The sequence below is a fragment of the Microcebus murinus genome, unplaced genomic scaffold, assembly GCF_040939455.1.
Source record: "Microcebus murinus isolate Inina unplaced genomic scaffold, M.murinus_Inina_mat1.0 scaf004_hap2_Mmur4.0, whole genome shotgun sequence".
Classification (NCBI taxonomy): Eukaryota; Metazoa; Chordata; class Mammalia; order Primates; family Cheirogaleidae; genus Microcebus; species Microcebus murinus.
This window is the reverse complement of record NW_027438950.1, coordinates 1,254,163-1,267,700: the sequence shown is the minus strand read 5'-3', so window position 1 is coordinate 1,267,700 and position 13,538 is coordinate 1,254,163. Positions and strand designations below refer to the sequence as shown.

At 34.8% G+C, this 13,538-nt stretch overlaps 1 protein-coding gene across 1 annotated transcript in view; it reads left to right on the top strand.

Moving 5' to 3' along the window:
* LOC142866394 (uncharacterized) overlaps nucleotides 1-13,538 on the top strand; it is a 59,816-nt gene that overhangs the window by 26,126 nt on the left and 20,152 nt on the right. The window lies entirely within an intron of this gene.

Here is a 13,538-nt window from a genome sequence, read left to right as displayed (position 1 = left end):
TTCATCAAGGTATAGGAGCTCCCTCTATGAAAGCCCATGAAGGAGGGTGAACTGCAATGCAGATTAAAGCTAATGATGTATTAATCCCTTAGGATCACCTAGATCACTTTGTAAATCTTATTATGCCTTGGCTAGGGAAATGCTAGATTGATAAAGCATTCCCTCCTTCCTCAGGTATACAAGTGGCTCAGGGTTTAATTAAGGATGGAGCAGCACCAAAATGGAATGGCAGCCTTATCCATCTCCCCAGGTGGAGCAATTGCTGGAAACAGCACCAAAACAGGGCACCATTGTCCCGAGAAGAGCCAGAGATCCTAACTATCTGCCTAAGATTGTAAATCCTTTTGAAAGATTTTTAAATATGCTTTTTTTTAAAGAAATGCTTTATCTGAAACTGAGAAACATCTCTTTAAAATGAAATATCAAGGAAGATAGTTCCCTATCCCACAATTTCCATAAGAAGATGGCATGCTAACTTCAGTGAGTACCTACCTTTAATTTGCAAAATTATCTCCTCCTGCATATACTTGAGACACTTGTTTTTTATTTGAATGTAATCAATTACCAAAAACATAGAGTCTCCCTATTTACCAAGTAAGTTTATGGTGCACTCTTTATGACAAATAAGGCTGTCTAGTCTTCGTTCTTCTTTCCTCAAAGCTAATTATTATTTATCTAGATTACATGTATGTAAAAGTTAGGATTTGCTTAGTTATGTACAGTAATGACTTTATGTGTGCCTTTGGAATCTCTCAGTGGATTGGCACTCTGCACATCACATTCTGCTTTAATTAATAAAAGGGTTTTCTTTTAATTCTCTTTTAACTTTGTGGAGAGGTTTTCTGAGTTGGAGACTCTTTACTTTTAATATTTCCTGAACACTTTCCAGAATTAAAAATGCAACATAAACATAAAATGTGCCCACCACTTCTACATTTGAAGGGCTTTGAACACTAGATTCCTTTTTGAGCTTCCAGTCTGTAACCTGCAACTCTGCAGCACAGAGCTTCACTGTGCCCACATCTGCACACAGTAAGTTCTCTAAGACTCTGTGATGTCTACTGTCCCTCCAGAGCATACTTAGATCAGATCCTGTGAATACACTCTCATAGGATAAAACTCAGTAGATCTATTCTTTCTCTAAATGCATCTCACATCTTTATCACTGAAATAGACTCAGAAACCCTGAGGCTCAGACACAAATGGGAAAAAGATAATGCACTCTGGCTTGGACACATAAACTCCCTTTCTGCCTTCTCTTCTTGCCCCAATGCCAGGAAATGTGCAGTGAGTGCTACTGAATCCATGCCTCCCTGGAGACCCAAATCTGCAGCTCTGAATTCTGAATCCAAGGTCTGAGGTTTCTCAGGATGCATAAGAGCAGCTTCCAAAGAGGAATTTCTCTTCCTGTTTTCCTTCCGTCTCTGTAAAGCAAAGAATACACAACTTCGATCCAAACTAAACCTGGCCTTAACCTGGAATTCACAAGTCACTGACATACTTTGGACTAAGGAAGGACCAAAATCTCAGGGGAGACAAATGCTGCAGTGTAAGAGATCAACATGGACTTGTAAGTTGACTTAGAAAGGACCTATTTTGGGCGAGTGTAAAGAATTTTCTAGATCTTGTGTAGTGTCATGTTATAGTTGTGTGAAACGAATAGAAAGGCTGGCACCACATCTAAATTTTTCTGTAAATTATTGGACACTTACTACTCACCTTTTCTGGTATAACAAGGATTAAATCACACAATGTAAATGCTCTTCACAGTGCAAAAAACCATACTTCTGAGCACATAGCACATGCTCAGTAGACATTGCATTATGCTGCTCTTCACTTTGGAAATTAAGTATATGTTGTGATGAGTGTTGGGCAAAAGGCAGTATGTATGCTGTGCTTGCTGTCTCTACCTGAGTGCTACTAATAATGGATCTAGTTTGAGCAACTTCAGCACTAAAATGGACCTGACAAGAACCCAATGAATGTACCTCTTCGACAGAAGCAGATCTCATTTCTTAGAGTGAGGCCAACATTACCACATGATTTATATTCACATTGATGTTTCAGAGACAATTTTAAGGTAATTACCTCTCATCCCAGGCTTTCAATTAGGATAACCTGGGTAGATTGAAGAAACACCATCACCTGCCTGTTGGGCTGAATGAGAACATCTATGTGGTTTTAATTGTGCCCCAAATAATTCTAATTTGATACCAGGTTCAAACATTAGGACTCCTGCATATATTCGTGAGAATTGAGTCTAGCTTTGTTTTAGAGGGAAGTCATAGGTTCTGCTCTCTTGGGTTTGCCAGAGGCAGATCATTGTGTTCCTGATTCCCATTCTTGTAGCAGAAAATCCTGGGATCTGTAGCAGGGTGAGGTAACCAGAAGAAAAGACAGGAGAATCTCACATTTTGGTCTCCATGAAAGAGCTGATCATAGCTGAATCTTCCCTTTCAGTAAGAACAAGTGAGTGTAGCCTTTCTTCATTTTGTGTTCCTCCTGCTTGTGAATCTTGTGGAAACAAGGGAAGAAATTGTGCTGACTTCCTTCAGGGCAATCTGAAGATGTAATTCTAATTGTTCTACACTATCTCACCTGAAAAGAGATTTCAGAGTAGGAGAGGAGGGAGCAGAAATGGCTGGTTTTTGGGTAAGTGTGTCCCAGATTAGGGGTTGTGTCCACTATTTCTCCTAGAAAGTCTTGTAGAACTTCAATTTTTTTTTAATTTTTTTTTTAATTTTGGCATATTATGGGGGTACAGATTTTAAGGTTTCAATAAATGCCCATTTCCCCCCTCCCCCCAAAAGTCTGAGTCTCCATCATGACCATCCCCCAGATGGTGCACATCTCACTCATTATGTATGTATATACCCGCCCCCCTCCCCCCTCCCACCTCCCCAATCCCCTATTACTGTAACACCTATGTGTCCACTTAGGTGCTACTCAGTTAATACCAGTTTGCTGGAGAATATATCTGGTGCTTGTTTTTCCATTCTTGAGATACTTCACTTAGTAGTATGGGTTCCAGCTCTAACCAGGAAAATATAAGATGTGCTATATCACCATTGTTTCTTAGAGCTGAATAGTACTCCATGATATACATATACCACATTTTATTAATCCATTCTTGGATTGATGGGCACTTGGGCTGTTTCCACAGCCTTTCAATTATGAATTGTGCTGCTATAAACATTCGAGTGCAGGTGTCTTTTTTGTAGAGTGCCATTGGATCATTTGGGTAGATGCCCAGCAATGGGATTGCTGGATCAAATGGTAGATTCACTTGTATCGCTTTAAGGTATCTCCATATTGCTTTCCACAGAGGTTGAACTAGTTTGCAGTCCCACCAGCAGTGTAGGAGTGTTCCTCTCTCTCCGCAACCACACCAGCATTTATTGTTTGGAGATTTTTTGATAAAGGCCATTCTCGCTGGGGTTAAGTGATATCTCATTGTGGTTTTGATTTGCATTTCCCTGATGATTAGAGATGTTGAGCATTTCTTCATATGTTTGTTGGCCATTCTTCTGTCTTCTTTAGAAAAATTTCTGTTCAAGTCCTTTGCCCACTTTTTAATGGGGTTATTTGATTTTTTCTTCCTGATTGTCGTGAGTTCTAAGTATATTCTAGTTATCAGTCCCTTATCGGATGCATAGGATGCAAAAATTTTCTCCCATTTTGTAGGTTGTCTGTTTACTTTCATGACTATTTCTTTGGCTGTGCAGAAGCTTTGTAGTTTGATCATGTCCCATTTATTTATTTTTGTTGCTGCTGTGATTGCCTTTGGGGACTTCTTCATAAACTCTTTGCCCAGGCCGATGTCTAGGAGAGTGTTTCCAACTTTTTCCTCTAGAGTTCTAATAGTTTCATATCTTAGGTTTAAGTCTGTTATCCAGCGTGAGTTGGTTTTTGTGAGAGGTGAAAGGTGTGGGTCCTGTTTTAGCCTTCTACAGGTGGCTATCCAGTTTTCCCAGCACCATTTATAGAAGAGAGATTCTTTTCCCCAGCGTATGTTTTTGTCTGCTTTGTCAAAGATGAGATGGCTATATGAGGAGGGTTTTATATCAGGATTCTCACATCTGTTCCACTGGTCAACATTCCTATTTTTGTGCCAATACCATATTGTTTTAATTAATACAGCTTTGTAGTATAGTTTGATATCTGGCATATTAATGCCTCCCATTTTGTTTTTGTTGCCTAGAATTGCTCTTGATATTCGGGGTCTTCTTTGGTTCCATACGAAGCGTAAAATTATTTTTTCTATATCAGTGAAGAATGCTGATGGGATTTTAATAGGTATTGCATTGAATCTGTAGATCAGTTTGGGTAGTATAGACATTTTGATGATATTGAGTCTGCCAATCCATGAGCATGGTATGGATTTCCATCTGTTTACATCCTCTGCTATTTCCTTCCTCAGTGTTTCATAGTTCTCCCTGTAGAGGTCTTTTACCTCTTTGGTTAAATATATTCCTAGGTACTTTAATTTCTTTGTTGCTATTGTGAAGGGAATTGAGTCTTTGATTTGGTTCTCAATTAGATTGTTGTTGGCGTATATGAATGCCTCTGATTTCTGTGTATTGATTTTGTATCCTGAGACTTTACTAAATTCATTGATCAGTTCCAGGAGTTTCTTGGTTGAATCCTTGGGGTTTTCTAGATACAATATCATATCATCAGCAAACAGTGAAAGTTTGATCTCTTCTGCCCCTATTTGGATACCTTTGATTCCATTTTCCTGTCTGATTGCTGTAGCCAAGACTTCCAGCACTATGTTGAACAGAAGTGGAGATAGTGGGCAGTCTTGTCTGGTTCCAGTTCTAAGTGGGAATGATTTCAATTTTTCCCCATTCAGTATGATGTTGGCTATGGGTCTGTCATATATGGCTTGTATCATTTTTAGGTATGTCCCTTCTATGCCTATTTTCTTAAGTGTTCGTATCATGAAAGGGTGTTGAATTTTGTCAAAAGCTTTTTCTGCATCTATTGAAAGAATCATGTGGTCTTTGTTTTTGCTTCTGTTTATGTGGTGAATGCATTTATAGATTTATGTATGTTGAACCATCCCTGCATCCCTGGGATGAAGCCCACTTGGTCGTGGTGGATTATTTTTTTGATAAGTGTCTGGATTCGGTTAGCTAAGATTTTGTTGAAAATTTTTGCATCTATATTCATTAGGGATATTGGTCTGTAGTTTTCTTTTTTTGTTGCATCCTTTCCTGGTTTTGGTATCAGAGTAATATTCGCTTCATAAAAGGTGTCGGGGAGGTTTCCGTTCTTCTCGATGTTGTGGAATAGTTTCTGCAAGATAGGTACTAGTTCTTCTTTGTAAGTATGGTAAAATTCAGGTGTGAAGCCATCTGGACCAGGACTTTTCTTTTTAGGGAGATTTTTAATTGCTGTTTCTATTTCAGCTGTTGAGATTGGTCTGTTCAGGGAATCTATTTCTTCCTGGTTGAGCCTAGGGAGGCTGTGTGTTTCTAGAAATTTGTCCATTTCCTCCACATTTTCCAGTTTGTGTGCATAAAGATTTTTGTAGTATTCATAAATTGTATCTTGTATCTCTTTGGGATCAGTTGTGATATCTCCTTTTTTATTCCTGGTGGAGCTTATTAGAGATTTCTCTTTTCTGCTTTTCGTTAGCTTAGCCAATGGTGTGTCAATTTTGTTTATTTTTTCAAAGAACCAACTTTTTGTTTTATTAATCTCCTGAAGAGCTTCCCTGTTTTCAATTTCGTTTAGTTCTGATTTGATCTTGTTGATTTCACTTCTTCTGCTGGGTTTGGGGTTGGTCTGTTCTTCTTTATCCAGCTCTTTGAGTCGTTTCATTAGATTGTCTATTTGTGATCTTCTTGTCTTTTGGTTATAGGCATTTATGGAGATAAACTTTCCTCTCAGAACTGCTTTAGCTGTGTCCCAGAGGAGTTGATAACTTGTCTCTCCATTGTCGTTTTCTTCATAGAACTTTTTTATTTCAGTCTTGATTTCTTCATTTACGAAGTAATCATTTAGTAGGAGGTTGTTTAATTTCCACGTTTTTGTGTAGAAATGTGAGTTTCTGTTAGGGTTGATTTCTAGTTTTATTCCACTGTGATCTGAGAAGGTACATGGTATGATTTCTATTTTTTTAAATTTCTTGAGATTTTCTTTGTGTCCTAGGATATGGTCAATCTTGGAGAATGTCCCGTGAGCTGATGAGAAGTACGTATATTCAGTGGATTTTGGGTAGAATAGAACTTCAATTTTTTGAATTTATAAACCTTCACTTCTTTACTTCTCATGTGTATGACTAATAAGTTTTATAAGTAAATTTTTTTATTTCTTCTTATGATAATCAAGGAGCTTTGGAAAATCCTTTATCCCTATTTAACAGATCCAGCTGTATATTCTCTCTCACAAGCTTCTTAATACAATAACCAAGTTTTATAAGAAATGTATGACATGTAATATTGAAAATTTTCCCATTGTGAAAGGTCAAGATAGAATGGTGTGAATATCTGAGATTCCCATTAGGTATGGGATAGAGTCTTTAGATTTGAGTGAGGAAGGGAAACATGTACTCTCAAAGTTTGATCTGGATGCTTCATCAGCTCTCCATAAAATATTATTAAGAAAATTCAGAAAGTGGATAACATTGATTGGCTAATATAATCAGAAAATTATGGGAAAAATAGAAAACAGTAGACTTGCTCTGTATGATGCTAAAGTATTTACATACATTTTAAATGATAATGAACCATGGGAAGTATCTGTATCTGAAATTTGCATAAAACTGATGATTCTTCATGGTTACATATTGTTGGCCACTACCATCCCAGTAGTAATTTTGAATCCTCCTCTTTGCAAGGGTGCCTAACACCAATGTGTCCCACTGAAGATATGTTAATTTCATTCACTTTCTTAAGATTCTCTCTGACAGATTTTTTCCATATAAAGTTATTTTTTTTCTTTGTCACTAAGTGTCTCATGGAGATTTACTGACTATTGTGAATGAAGAATCACATTTAATCTGGAAGCTCCCCTTTCTTCGTATAGCTTGCTTTAAAAAATGAGGACTATCATCTGTGTTCTGTTCAGATGAATTGAGATAAATTCAAAGTCTACCACTTACTGGACATTGACAAAATACTCTACTTAGGCAAGAAGCATTGTTATCAATAGCTTTATTATGTGACATGCAGAGATTCAGACCTCACCCCAGATCTACTGAATCAGATTCTGTAATTTAAGAAAATCTCCAGTTCTTTATTGTACTTTAAAATATTAGGTGGTACTTTGTAACTCTCTGTTTCTCTATGTGAGAAATATGCACAATTTATTGACATGATGTAAATATAACATGCATAAATTTATATTACTGTTGTAAGCCCTTAATTTTGTATTAGACACTTTATCAACCAAAGCAGAATCATATGCACACAGATTCATGCATCTTTTGAGATCCTCATTCCTGTGAAAAAGAGAAAATATGAAAGAATATTACTGTGCTAAAATATATCTTATTGGATAATTCCAGTCACTCATATGTCAGAAAAAGTTCTCAAATCTCATTTTCCTTGTGGTCAAATTAAGAACTCTCTCTATGGCCACTTGGGAAATATGTGTCTTTTTACAGGAGATGGTGACATTCAGGGATGTGGCTGTAGAATTCTCTCCAGAAGAGTGGGCATGCCTTGACAATGCTCAACGGAATTTGTATAGGGATGTGATGCTAGAGAACTACGGAAACCTGGTCTCCCTTGGTGAGGATCACTTATATACAGAATTCCTATTCCACATTAAGGCCATTATTTTATTTTTGTAGATAGTTTCTTAAAAGTTTCTGCTTTACATGAATGAATTTTATATCCCTTCTTTTAAATAAAATTTGAGAATTTTTGGTGTATCCAATAAAATCATTAAATGTGTCATGTTATCTTGAACCTTTCCCTTTCTTTGGCTGATATGTACATTTCACAGTAGATTAGTAGTTACTTTAGAAATCAGGGTATATAGTTGTTGCCTGCACCTTAGAATAGAATTTCCACCTCTTATTTATTTGGTGCTAGTGGGAATTGGTGTTCTAGTCATAAATAAGAAATATTTTTTTATCATTCTACAGGGTTTCTGAGAAAACGATATCTTGCAGAGGAATTTTCTAGAATTGTCTATAATGTTCTGTGTACTAAGGATAGTACTGCGTTAGTAATTGGAAAGTCTTCAGCAAGAGTCACGTGAAATTTTTCTAATAATACAGGTCTTGCCATCTCAAAGCCAGAGCTGATCACATGCCTGGAGCAAAGGATAGAGCCCTGGATTATGAAGAAAGAGGAAACAACAGCTAAATATCCAGGTAGGTGAGATCCAGTGAAGCAGATAACAAATGTTAGAGAACCAAAGCTCAAGGAGGAAGGCAGATTTCAAAAGAGTGGCTTGGAATATTCTGCTCTGTTGGAAATGATTTTAGGAAGCCTGTGTATGTTTCTATTCATCTTCCAGAAGGACATCTTCTGTCCCAAGATTATAACTCTCTGAGAACTCTACCCATGCAGTGATCTTCCTTAGAATTCAGTGAGAGCCAAACTGTCAATGGCTTGTAAGGGACTACATTATCTATCAGTATTTCTATTATTTAGGGGTTATGGACCCATCTGTACATATTTTGAAGACTTCTATATTAAACCATCATTTGACAGGTTTTTGCCCTCCTGCCCTTTCTGGAGTACAGTGGCTGATCATAGCTCACTACAACCTCAAACCTCTGGGCTCCTGGGATCCTACAACCTCTGTCTTCCAAGTAGCTAGAACTATGGGCATGAGCTACCATGGCCAGCCCTTTTTATTATTATTACTTTATTATAAAAATGGAGTCTCCTCAGGTTGCTACCCCTGGTATCAAGATCTTGGTCTCAAGTGACCCTTCTCCTTGGCCTCCCAAAGTCCTTGGATTATAGGCATTATCCTTCCTACCCATCTCCATGTTTTAAGTTCTTTTTGATGCCTCATTTCTGAAATGTGTAAAGGGCAATAGTGGAGATATTGGGATTTGTTTCTGGAATGCTAGAAACACTAGGTACATATATTCATATTTTATGCATCATGATTTCCAATTCTAAGTTTTCAGAGGCAATCCTACAGAAAGTCAGACTCACTAATTTTATATAAATTCATATCCTCTTACTCAATGTAAGAAAATCTAATGTTATTTCACTTCTAAATACTCCTTTTGTTATATAAAATAAGAGTAAATTTTCAACTTTATTATACCCAAATTCCCTAACTATAATATAGTTTATTTTCCCTTCTCACCTTATGAAATTCTTACATATACTGTCTCATTCAGTGCTTCAAATAGCTTAATATATTTATACTCCTAATTGATACATAATACATTGATAACTTATATTCCATATTTTTCCCCTATTTAGTAGCATCAGAAATGCGTCATTCATATGTGTGTATGTGTGCATATATTTCTCTGTGTGTGGTGTTTAATGGTGAAAGTTTCCACAAATAAAAATTGTATAACTGTATATATTTATTGTAGACACTGTAGTGAACTGACGCGTGTATAAATGGTAAAACAATATAATTAAAGTAATAAACTATTCCATCATCTCACATAGTTACCATTTAATTATAGTGAGAACATTCATTAATAGTGAGGTCTATGGTCTAAACAAATTTTAAGCATATAAAACATTGTTAATAACTCTAATCACGATGCCATATATTAGATCCCAAGATCTATTCATCTTATAATTAAAGATTTTACCCTTAAATATCTCCTCACTTTTCGTGACTCCACACTCTGGAAACCACTGTTGTACTCTTTATTTTTGTAAATTCAACTTTTAAAAAGATTATCTATAGCAGAATTCATCTTTTTTGGAATGGCTGATTTTACTTAGCATAATACCCACTACGTCCATCCATGTTGTTGAAATGGAAAGATATTTATCATTTTCATGGCTTAGTAAATTATATGGTATGTGTTTGTACAGTCATTTTTTAGTCTATTCATCATAAGCAGGCATTTAGTTTGTTTTCATTTTCTTGGCAAATGTGCATAATGCTGCAATATATATGGGTGTGCAGAATCTTCTTAAGATACTGATTTTACATGGTTATACTCATAGGTAGAATTGGTGAATGACAAGGGAGTTGTATTATTTACATTCTTTAACAAACCTCTACGATGACACTATCCATTTACAATCAATAACAATCTACAGGGATTGATTTCCTGCACACTCTTGTCCACACTTGTTATGTCTCTTCTTTTGAACATTAGCCATTTTAACAGTGGTGAGGTGATACCTTATCATAGTTGTCATTTGTGTTAACTTCTATCAATTATGTGATTTGCATCTATTTTAACCCATTTTTTAAAAGGCATTTTTAGTCCACTAAGTTTTTCCTTTCTGCAAAAAATTTGAAGTGTGATACCATCCCATTTTTCTTCTCTTCCTTTTTCATGATTATGCATTGGATGTTACATCTGCTAAAACAGTGCCAGGACCAATATTGTGATGTTTCCCTTATGTTATTTCTAAGAGTTTTATTAATGTATTTCTCATGTTTAAGTATTGAATTTATTTAAGATATATTCTATATAGTGCAAGGGAAGGTACCAACATCTGGTTTTTCTCTCATAAATATTCAGTTTTCTACAACATTTGTTTAAGGGACTCTTCTCTTTCATTGCATGGCCATTGCAATCTTGAGGAACATAATTTTGGTCATGGACACAAAAGTTTATTTCTGGGTTCTCCATTCTGTTGTTTCATCTCATTATTTCTCCTTGTGCCAGTTGCTCATTTTTTTATTCCTATAGATTTGTTTTTAGGTCAAGAAGTGCTATTCCTCCTTGTTTGTATTTCTAAAACAGTCTGGCAATTTTTTGTTCTAATACACTTTAGAATTTATTTTTATATATCTCTAAAACAAGTATAATTGAACTATTATAGACATTGATTAAATTTGTATATCACTGTGGATAGTATTGACATCTTAACAATTTTAAATCATCTGATCATTGAGCATGAATGCATTAAAGAGTGTGTTTAATTTTGACATATTTTTGTATTAGCCAGTTTGTACTGTGCTTTTGATTTCTAGTTTCACTTCAATTTTGTCAAAAAATATATGTTGTATGATTTTAGAGTTTTTCAACTTGATAAGACTTAACTGTCATAATAGCATTTACCATGTATGATTGAAACCATAGTGTATTCTGCTGCTTTTGACTGAAGACCTCTTTAAATGTGTTTTACATCTAACTAGTCTATAATGTCTTTCCCATTATCTGTTTACTTATTTATCTTCTGTCAAATTTTTGTATTCATCATTGAAATCATATATATGAGGCATAGCCTTATATATTCATCATTGAAATAATCATATATCATGCAAAGCCCTGATATATAATATATATTTAAATAATATCTAACCTAAAATGTGTACATTACATGTATATCATCTGTCTATTTGTGTTCTGTGCTATAGATTTCTTCTAAATGACCCATTTTGTCATTATAAAAGTCTTTGTCTCTTCTGATGGCTTTTGACTTAAAGTGTATTTTCTTTAATTATTGCCACAATATCCTCCTCCTATTATTTATGTAGTGTGTTTTACATTACTTTCAACCATTTGACTTTTTAGAGCTTTTAAAGGAAGGATTTTGTAGGTGGCATATTGTAGAGTTCTGTTTGTTTTTATACATACATTCATCTTATATTTCATTTGAGAGACTAAACCATTTACATTTAATGAAACTTCTGAAGGAAGAGTCTACTGTTTCTATTATTCAAAAACTGAAATTGAGAATTTGAAAGGAATTGCATTTAATCTGTAGATCAATCTGGGCATCTTCACAACATTAGGTCTTCTTCAGTTGAAGAAGAACGTATTCAAGAGTGTGTTGTTTATTTTCCTATATTTGTAAATTTTTCTGTGTTTCTTCTATTATTTATTTTCAGTTTCATTCCATTCTAGTCAAAAATTAAAGTGAGTAAAATTTCAATTTTCTAAAATTGGTTAAGACTTGTGGCTGAACAGGTAGTTTTTTAGGAAGAACGTTTTATGAGCTATCAATGAGATTGTATATTCTACTATTATTCTGTAGAGTGTTTCCAATATATCTGTTAGGTCTAATTGCTCTGTAGTATTTTCAAATCTTTTGTTTTCTTATTAATAATTGACTGGTTTTATTATTATTGAAAGTGGAATAGAATATCAAAGTAACGTATTATTTTGTTGTCTATTTCTTGCTTCATTTCTGTCAATGCTTTATAAAAATATATTTGATAACCTTGATGTGAGATAAAGATAGATATCATATAAATGTACTATTGTCATAGGCCCTCCGTGAATGACCACTTTTTATATTTATTGCCCTTTTTTCTCTTGTGACAGTTTTGACTTAAAGTATATTTTAAAAATCATAACGTTTTTTACTTCAAAATAATGTACATAATATAATTTTGAACTCCTCTGCTCTTAGATGCTAAATGTTTTTCTGATATATCTTGCTATATCCTTCCAGTTGTAGTCCATTGTTCTCACCAGGATTTAAGTCAAGTCGCTTTAGATAGAATATAGTTGGATTTTTTTTAACTCTTTATTTAACTGTGCCTTCTGAATGGAAAAACTAGTACATAAAATTTATGTAATTTTCTCAAAGGAAGGACTTACAATTTATCTTATGTTAATTGTTGTATATAACTTTTGTCACTGTCTTTTCTTTCTTTCCTCTCCTTCTGTCCTGCATTGTGCCTCACTGATTTTTAGTGACATATTTTGTTTCTTTGCCTAGCTTTCTTTTATCTCTATAAACATTTTTTTCTGATGTTCACTGTGAGAACTACATAAAATCTTTTGAACGTACTACTTATGTTAAATGAATAACTACTTCACTTGCATATAAAAATTCTTAATCTTTATATCTTCCCTCACCTTTATGATATCAATGTCAATAATTATGTCTTTTTATATTGTATAGAAATTAACACATGGCAATGATCCTTTTTTTATTTTGCCTTTCAAATTTTTTAGCATAATTAAATATTTTGCACCATCATTATGATAATGCAGAATTTTATTCTTAATATGTGCATATTTTTCTCAGAGAGTTATGTAGTTGTCAAGGGAGGTGGAAACCAGCCTTTGGAAAGGCCACAAAAAACACATGTGTGGACATGTGCCCATAGTTTCATTCTCTTTTGAACGGGAATCCAGGAGATGGGATTTTACTACTAAAGTGATAACTCAGTGTCAGCATGGAGGAAGGGCTTTGGTGGGTAAATGCAACAAAGTTTCCTTCCCCTTCCTGTGGTTCTTGGTGTTTTTCTCAATTGGGGTGCTATGAACTATTAGCAGTTATGATTTGTAAAAGAATCATGGTTGCAAGTATATTTTTAAGATCATACATCTATGATGCAAGTAAGACCATGGTATTCATTGTGCTTTCTTGCTAATGTTCTTTCTACAGTTTTATATATTCAAATTGTGAAATATATTCACCTGAGTCTGGTTAGTGAGATACTTTGTTATTTTC